The sequence below is a fragment of the Mirounga angustirostris genome, unplaced genomic scaffold (assembly GCF_029215605.1).
Source record: "Mirounga angustirostris isolate CCGP_5_RB_7025 unplaced genomic scaffold, mMirAng1.0.hap1 SCAF_8, whole genome shotgun sequence".
Taxonomy (NCBI): Eukaryota; Metazoa; Chordata; class Mammalia; order Carnivora; family Phocidae; genus Mirounga; species Mirounga angustirostris.
Window position 1 is genome coordinate 142,820,943 of NW_026991716.1, and position 8,284 is coordinate 142,829,226.

Sequence of the window (8,284 nt, forward strand, 5' to 3'; positions counted from 1 at the left end):
TTTTCCATTAAGAAATGTAAAGATTTTGACTCATGTACAAATAAAAGTATATACAGTTCCAGCATGTAACCCATTTATAATTTGATCTTTGATCAGGATTTTTTTCAATTAGTTATTTTGGTCACCATGGCCATGTTAAAACACAATGTACACAATGAGTGTTGTAAAAGAATTATTATGGTACGTATAAGCGCATGTTCCACTTGAACAAAGATCAAAGATGGGAAACTGCATATCAAAGGAAATTCTACACAAATCAAGTAAGGACGGCAATAAACATCTTTAATTTATTGCAAATGTATCAAGGTACCTTCAAAAAAAAGTTGCTTTTGTCCGTCAATTGTCTTTTATATCCTGAGATACATGTAGCCCAAATACATGCTGGAAAGAGCTAATAAAATATTTCCACTGCAAGTAATCGGGAAAGGAAACAGTACAGTTAGCAGAGTTCATAGGGGACAGAGATGGGAACCCTAGTGAATGTGGGAAGAAAAAAAGGAAGCAAACAGAAATGCAGGAGCTCGACCAGAGATTACACCGGCCTGTAGGAACAGGGCTGGGGGCCCACCTTGCTCACATCCCTCAAGCTGACGAGCGCCGTGGCTGGTAGGGAGGAGCTTGAAGCTGAGCATCAGCCACACGGACAAGCGCCCCCTTCTATCTGTGTCCCAGCTCGGTCTAGCCGCCACCATCCCTGGCATGTATTTGCGTACGTGTAGAAAACACGGCACCAAGAGCTGGGTACAGAGCTGCACACGCTGGGGCGCGGGTTGCAAATCAGCAGCATGGTCAGCTCCTGGAGGAGTGTACCCTAGGCCGGTGAAGGTCATAACCTATGTCCCCGTGTACGTGCAGGCTGCGCTGGGAGCTCTGAAGGAAAAGTCCACAGATCACAGTGAAGCTGTGCGTTTGGGGATGGGATGGAGAACAGTAAGAGCAGGTATCTCGGAGATGGTTTTTCTAGTAGGACCTCAAAGCAGAGTGGGCCCTAGCCAGGAGAGAGGATAGTGGAGAGGGTGGGCGGTGGCTCTAGGTGAGGGTGCTCAAGAGAGGAAGAGCTTCTAGAGACGGAGAGAAGGTGAGCCGCGGGCAGGCCTGCGAGGCTGGGGCTGAGGCTGCAGGCACCAAGAAGCTGAGGTAGCACAGGGCCCTGGGATCGGTACTCAGGTTTCCCCAAGGCAACAGATGGGCATCGAGGGGTCTGAGTGAGAAGGGAACAGTGTCTGGCGTGCCCCTCCCGCCTACCCCCCGGAATCAGCTCAAGATGACAAGTGTTTAGAGCAAACTGAGAATGTGTCCTGGTCTCCCAGCCTTGCACCAAAGCCTAAAAAATGAGGAAATACATTTCTAAAAATGATTTCGTCGTGGCTGCACTCAGAGGAAGAGACGGTGAGGACCCTGAGAGGCCAAGCAGACAGGCATGTGAAGGACACAGCTGGACTGTGTGTGGGGGGAGGGGACAAGCCCAGGAGCAGGAGGCCCAGCCGTGAGGGGAGGCGGAGGGCACGGCTGAGATGGACCACAGAAGCCAGCCACCCCTTCTGCCCCTGGAGAAGAATTACAGCCTGACACCCAGCGCCCTGTTTCCCAGACTCCGTGCCCTTAGCAGTGGCCACCATGGGAACCGCCGTCTCAACCAGCTATATAATGTGCGGGGCCCCCAGGGGTCCCAACTGCACAGAGGAGCTCCCAGGCAAGACTCGCCACCCCTCCGAGAAATGCTGCCATTGTGACAAGAGGCAAGGAGAAGCCCTCGCTCAGGGGACAGGGAGATAACAGAGCGACATCCCAGACTCAGACACAGGCGTGAAGCCACTGAGAAAGCAATCACCCAGGAGAACCTTGGTGTCCTTCTGCCCTGAATATTTGTAAGTGGAGAGCAAGCTGGTGTGGGGCCTCCCAGCTGACTCAGAGCCATATCCCCTCATATCAAGTCAGGAGCTCAAACAGGTGCCTTAGTGTGGTCTGCAGAATCATAGCCCCGAGGATGTCCGCGCCCTCGTCCCCAGAACATATGAGCGTGGCACCTGCCATGGCAAAGGGGACAGGGCAGTGTGATTGTGGACATGGAGATGGACCTTGGGATGGGGAGAATAAGCTGAATTTCTGGGTAGGCCAGGCCAATCTAATCACTTGATTCTTTTAGGGAGAACGTCTCCCGGCAAAGATGAGACGGAGACAGAGGACGGGCCAGGAGCCGGTGAGGGCAGGCGCCACTGGAAGCTGGAAAAAGCGGGAATGGGTCTCTCAGAGCCCCCAGAAGGAACACAGGCAGCCTGCTGACACCACGATTGTAGCCCAGGGAGACTGCGTTGGACTTCCGAGCTCCAGAACTCGAAGATGGGAAATCTGTGTCGTTTCAAGCCACAAAGTTTGTGGTCAGCAGCAGTAAGAAGCTACTACAACTTAGGTTAGCAATAACCACAGATGATGAAATCATTTTCCTTCCAAAGAATCCATTATATTACTGTGTGTCTGTGGCACTGTTGGGAGTGGGGCGTGTCTTGCGGTGCCTATGGCAAGGCACTAGCAAAGAAAGATCCAGAAGGTGTAAGAATTCAGTCCACTCCCAAACATTCTCAAGCAGGTATAACAATCGTTTTGGCAGAATATGAAAGGACGGGAAAGCCCTCAGTGACGTTCAGTATCTGCTCTCATTTTGGCTTTAAGGCAGCAACAGGTGCGTTTCCCGGGGTTGGTGGTGGTGGACGCCACGCCTGAGGGGCCCTGTCACAGGTGGTGGTTCGAAGAGGACTCCTGGGAGAGATATCCTTTCCAAGAGAACCTTATGTTTGTATGTTAGTTTTTATTGTGATAAATGCATCTAACACACAATGTACCGTGTTAGTCATCTTTAAGGGTACAACTCAGTACCATCTCCTACATTCACAATGCTGTGAGGCCATCACCACTGTCTACTTCCAGATCCCTCCATCATCCCACACATAAACTCTGTCCTCATTAAACACTCACCCCCGCCCCCACCCCTGGCTCCCACCATCTCCTTCCTGTCTCTGTCGATTTGATGACTGCAGGGACCTCATCTAAGGGGAGACATACAGTACTTGTCTTTTTCTGTCTGGCTTATTTCATGTAGCATAACGTCCTCCAGGTTCATCCATGCCACAGCTCCTGTCAGAACTCCACTCCTCTTTATGGGTGACTAATAGTCCCTTGAGTGGATCTACATTTGTTCATCCATCCCCCAGCTGATGGACATCTGCGCTGTATCCAGCTTCTGGCTATTGTGAGTCATGCTCTTGTGATACCTGCATGCAAGCCTCAGACATTCCTGTTTCTAATTCTGGGCATAATGCCATTTTATCAGCCATGAGAAGACAGTCCTAAGTTTTCTCAGAATCGCTCTCTACCAGTGAGGGTGCTGCCTACTGCAGTGGGCTGGAAAGTTCCATGCCATCAGAATATCATGGGTAATGTATCAACCACAGCAAGTGGGTGTGAGAGCAGAAGGGTCAGAATTTACAGCTGGGGGCTGAACTGTGGCTACCAAGTTCAAGCCTATCCTATAGGATGAATTTTGTAGCACATTTAGAAAGGAGTAAAATGGCCAAAGTTACTCTGTCCTGGAGAGTGTGAAAAAACCCACGGATCTGGAAATCCAGATGTTTATGCAGTCGCACCTTTGCCGGTTTAGTTCTCATAGAGAAGCAGCATTTATTTTAGGTCACAAATCTGTGTCGGCCCAACACCCGTCTTCAGGGCTGTTGGATGCCCACCGCCCCACACAGGCCTGGCAGTGGGCGGCGCCGCTCCCGGCTTCTCCAGTTCGCTGGGGCGTTAAGGCCCAGAGCTTTCCATGAGGAAACACACGTGGACGCGGGCACAGGGCCCTGGATCAGACATGCACACTCAGGGCACAGCACCACTAATGTTTTTTCCTGTCCTGATGGCTTTTTTAACAGAAAAATAACCCTGACTCTAGTAGATTCTCAGGCCATGAACAATAGGCACTTGCTGGAGAGGTGGCTGGGTACGAAGTCTGGGGGCACCGCGGGTCTGCAGGGGGTTCCTGTGATGGCGTCTCCTGGGGGCCTGGGCATCAAGATATGTGGCCTGGAAAAGGTAGTCTCTCCCCACCCCCAGCTGTAGCACCTTTCCTCTGGGGACTGCGGGTATCCCTCCCCCCTCCACCTCGGCTCCCCTCCCCTTTCATACCGCTCCTGCCCCTCCCCCGCTCTCCCTGGTAAGGGGAGAGGGGGCTGCTAGGGATGCTAGGGGGTCGGCACAAGGGACTGCAGATTGGTGCCAGGGTAGGGGGTGCGACAGAGGAAGGTGTGGAGGCTGTGGGGAGGCAGAAGGGGGGCAGGGGTGCAGTGGCGCAGAGGGGCGCGGGGAGGGCGCGGGGATGGGGGGGACCCGCAGGGGGTGCGGCAGCTGCAGGGACGGCGGGGCTCCGGCGCCGGGGAGGCCGGCCCTCGCGCGCCCCTCGCGGGTCCCCTGCGCCCCCCCCCCGCGCCCCCGCCCGCGGCTGCTGGCGTCAGAGCCGCCTGCGTCAATGCCGCGCGGTGACACACAGCTTTTTTTTCTCCTGCTCCTTTTTCTCAATGAGAGGAGCCTAATGGGATTTTTATTATCAGACCCATAAAACAAGCCGCCGGGCTGTCAGGCCTGGCACGTGCCCAGCACCCCTCCCCCTGCCCGCGGCGAAGGGGCTGCTGCGAGGCCTTCCCTGCACCGCCGCAGGCCTAGGAACCTCTCGGAGCGCGGTGCGCAGTGCGCGCTGCGGGCGGCCGCGCAGGTGGACCCCAAGCAGCCGGCCCTCGCGCCCCGCCGGGCACTGTGGGGTCCCGCCAGCGCCGCGCACACAAGACCCGAGGGCATTTGCAGGCCAACGGGGCGGCCAGGGGGCCAGAGAGTTCAAGCTGCTGCGACACAGTCGATCAGACGTCGTGTTGGTGGGGGCTGTTGGGGCGTAGCTGTAGCTTCTGCTCCCCCGGGTTTTTGTGGGGGGGTGTTATGGACACAAACCAGAGCACCAGCTCTGAATGCAAATCAAGAAGCAAATGCGTCAGCAGCAGAAGCAGTCTGGGGTGGCAGGAATCCTGCATGCTTCTGCATTCTAATGCCGAGTGCACGCAGGTTTCTCATAAGATAAATAGGTGCTGGTATATCTAATTAATGCCTGTCCTCCAACAAGCCAGTCAGTTAGCACTTCTTAGTGCTGGGAGGTGGGAGGCGCAGGTTGACTCACGGGGGGACGTCCCAGGACCCCCTTCCTTATTTTCTTCAGAGGTTCAACCACTGGTGATGGCCCAGCAACTTCACAGGGAAGCCCAGGGATCAAGCTCTGGGTAGGGGAGGGGGCCCCAGCTCCGGAGGTGGACACACAAACACATGCCAGGTCTCTGAAACGTCCCTTGGGAGCAGCCACATATATTCACGCGGGTCCTCCACGCAGAAGCGTCAAGGTTCTGCAAGCTGGTAAATTGGGCACTCCGAAACCTGGTCTCAGGGGCTTCCCTGATAGACCTGCCCTGCCTCCCTGAACTTCTCTGGGCAGCCTCTGCGGGCTCACATGGACATTTCTCAGAGCACAACCCCTTCAAGTAAAAGTGGGTGCCCAGAGCACAGCATCCTCGGAGTAAAGCAGCTACAAAGACCATGGCCTAATCTTTTGTAAATTCATAATAATTTTAAATCCTTTTTTCCCCAGTGGCCTCCATTCCTCCAAACTTCTTCGATGGCCATAAATAACACCCAGGAGCAAAGTGGTTGTGTCCGTTCTTTCCAATTCCAGACCTTTCTAATCTCCAGCTCTGTCCGGAGCCAGAGACCCAGGCTACACACTGCTACAGGGGAGCAGCCTGTCTGCTTGCCTGGGCCATGAGGATCACCGCTGTGTTCAGGTGGATGGCTGCAACCACACCGTAAGTGGGGTGCATTTTTACAGTGGGACAAGCTCTCTGCCTGTGGGTGACCTTCATCCATAGGAGTTAATAAGCTGGCTATTGCCAGCTAAGGGAGACAGGTGATGTACCTTACGGAGGGATCACATCAACTCCTGAATTCCCCACATTCTTTCACTCCAGCGAAGATAAAGAGATGAAAACAGTGGAGGAGTGAGGCATGAAGAGAGGGCTCAAGAGGGCCGAAGGAGGGTGACATGGAAAGGAGAAACTCACAGCTTCGTTCATTTGCGTCACCAGGACTGTGGACCATCGATGTGCAGGGTGACATCTTTTATAGTAAATGTAGCATCCAGCAATTTTTGGGTGCATGACAGCAACAACAAAAGAAACTGACATGAGGACATTGTAGCCTTAGGACACCATTTCAAATATAACCTCCGTCATTTCATGTCTAAGCCCATATTCTGATATGAATGATAACTGTGTTTTGCAAACCTAGATTAGGGGCAATAAATAACATGTATTATGTATTAACATGCTGATTGATAGACTTCAGTGGAAGATCCCATTTTAAGCAGACTGCATATTGCATAAAATAAGTCAAAATTAGTCCTAATTCAAAAGGTTATTTTATACAAAATTGGGCAGACATACTGAATGCTACCAGATAATTCTTGGCTCACTTTTTGCATCCAAGAGAGAAAAATGATACATTTTGCAAATATGTAAAGATACAGATGTCAATGGATATCAGTGGGGAGAAAAAGGAGTAGGACCCGTGTGGAGAGGAGGAAATGGACCCAGTAAGGATGCTGAAGTGGGTCCGGCACTGACATTCGCCAAGGGTGGGATTCCGTGGGAGGCGCCTGCCAGCAGCTGGCTCCGCCCCTGCGGCCCCGGAGTGCTTCTCAGGGTGCAGCCTGGATCCTGGCCCTGGAGGCGCAGACGCACCCTGATCTAGGAATCGGTCCCGCACGTCCACCTGCTGGGAAGGCGCACGGAGTCCGCGCAGAGGGGCAGTGTCCCCTCCCGCCGAGCAGACGGCAAGGACTGGAGGGGGCGCAGGCAGGGGCGCAGGAAACAGTAGACCCTCTTGTCGCACTGCCCACAGTGGAGGGAAACCCCGAAATGAGGACTGCCCTGTGTACGTCCTAAAGGGAGAAGGTGAATGTGTCATCTCCTCCTTTCCCTTCAGGCGACTGTACTGTACTCTGTGTGTGTGTGTGTGTGTGTGTACCCTCTGTGCATGCACGCTCACAAAAACACACAGTAATCCTGTATAAGGACTGAGTCTGGAAAACATGCACTACCTATAATTTCTTCTTAAATGCATATGTATCTTACAGATATCTCAGCACACAGTATACATCTTCATTTTTATCACACTCCTCGGGAACTCAGGACCCAAGACGTACTTTGTGCGTGAGGAAGTCTGGTGTAGCCCCTCTGACGTCTGTGCCTCGTGCTCTGCTCCGCAGTGATCAGCTAAGGCGCTGCAGCGCCCCGAAGCCTGCAGTAATGTGCGTGCGGCGCCGGGCGAGCAAGTCCTCAGCCTTCCCACGGCTCGCGCGGGAAGGGCTGGATGTAGTTCAGTTTTACTAATTGCAAGGAAAGGCTAGGAGGAGAAGAAAAAAAAAAAAAAGCCATGGAAACATTAAAGGATTTGGGGATTGTTTTTAAAAAATGCTTTTTCCCCCGCATGACAGGTTGACACAGTCAAGCCAGAGAGGGATTTCAGGGCTGAAGACGTTTTTTGCTCCATGGAGAGTCACATTGAGCTCTGGGGAACTGTGTCCGTGTTTCTTCACTAGAAGACGTAAATCTCTGGATGGTACTGCTTCTCTTCTCTCTATGTATCATTGTTTAAAATTTTAAAGAAGAAAATGATTTTAAATGTGATATCAGTCCTTGCATTTTTTTCCCTTCTCAATTCACTTTCACGGGCTTCCGTGCTGAAGGAATGAACTGTGGAACGTATCTGATTGCGTGAGGGTAATGTGGGGGGTGAAGTGCGCCCAAGAGTCATCCATGAGCCAGCCCTTGTCTGTATCTAGTTCGTGCAGGTTGTAAGGTACCAGAGTGGGAACACTCGCGTGCCAGGGCAAGCTGCCGGGAGTCTCTCCACAAGGGCATACAGTAGGGTTCTGGAAGCAATCATACTTTCTACTCTGAGAACTGGTCATTGGACTCAGGTACCCCAGGATTCCTGCTTTTGAATACCAAGGGCAGCAGATGTTTCCTGGAACCTCAAGGAAGTTTCCAGGGATGGAGACAGGAAGGCGGGGAAATCGCTCTATGGCAAGAGAGTCAAGGTGTTTGGGTTCTCTCTTGGGACCTGTTACCAGGTGGTAGGGAATGAACACTGTTAGGGCTCGTGTAATGAAGTCTCACAAACTGGGGGACTAAACATTTAC

The 8,284-nt window shown here is 52.7% G+C and overlaps 1 long non-coding RNA gene across 1 annotated transcript; it reads left to right on the forward strand.

The window, feature by feature from the left end:
* Positions 1–3,958: 3,958 nt before the first annotated feature.
* On the forward strand, positions 3,959–7,691 carry LOC135365508 (uncharacterized). Its single transcript, XR_010413452.1, has 3 exons — positions 3,959–4,083; positions 5,675–5,888; positions 7,217–7,691. It is a non-coding gene; the product is annotated as an uncharacterized LOC135365508 (long non-coding RNA).
* The last annotated feature ends 593 nt before the right edge of the window (positions 7,692–8,284 follow it).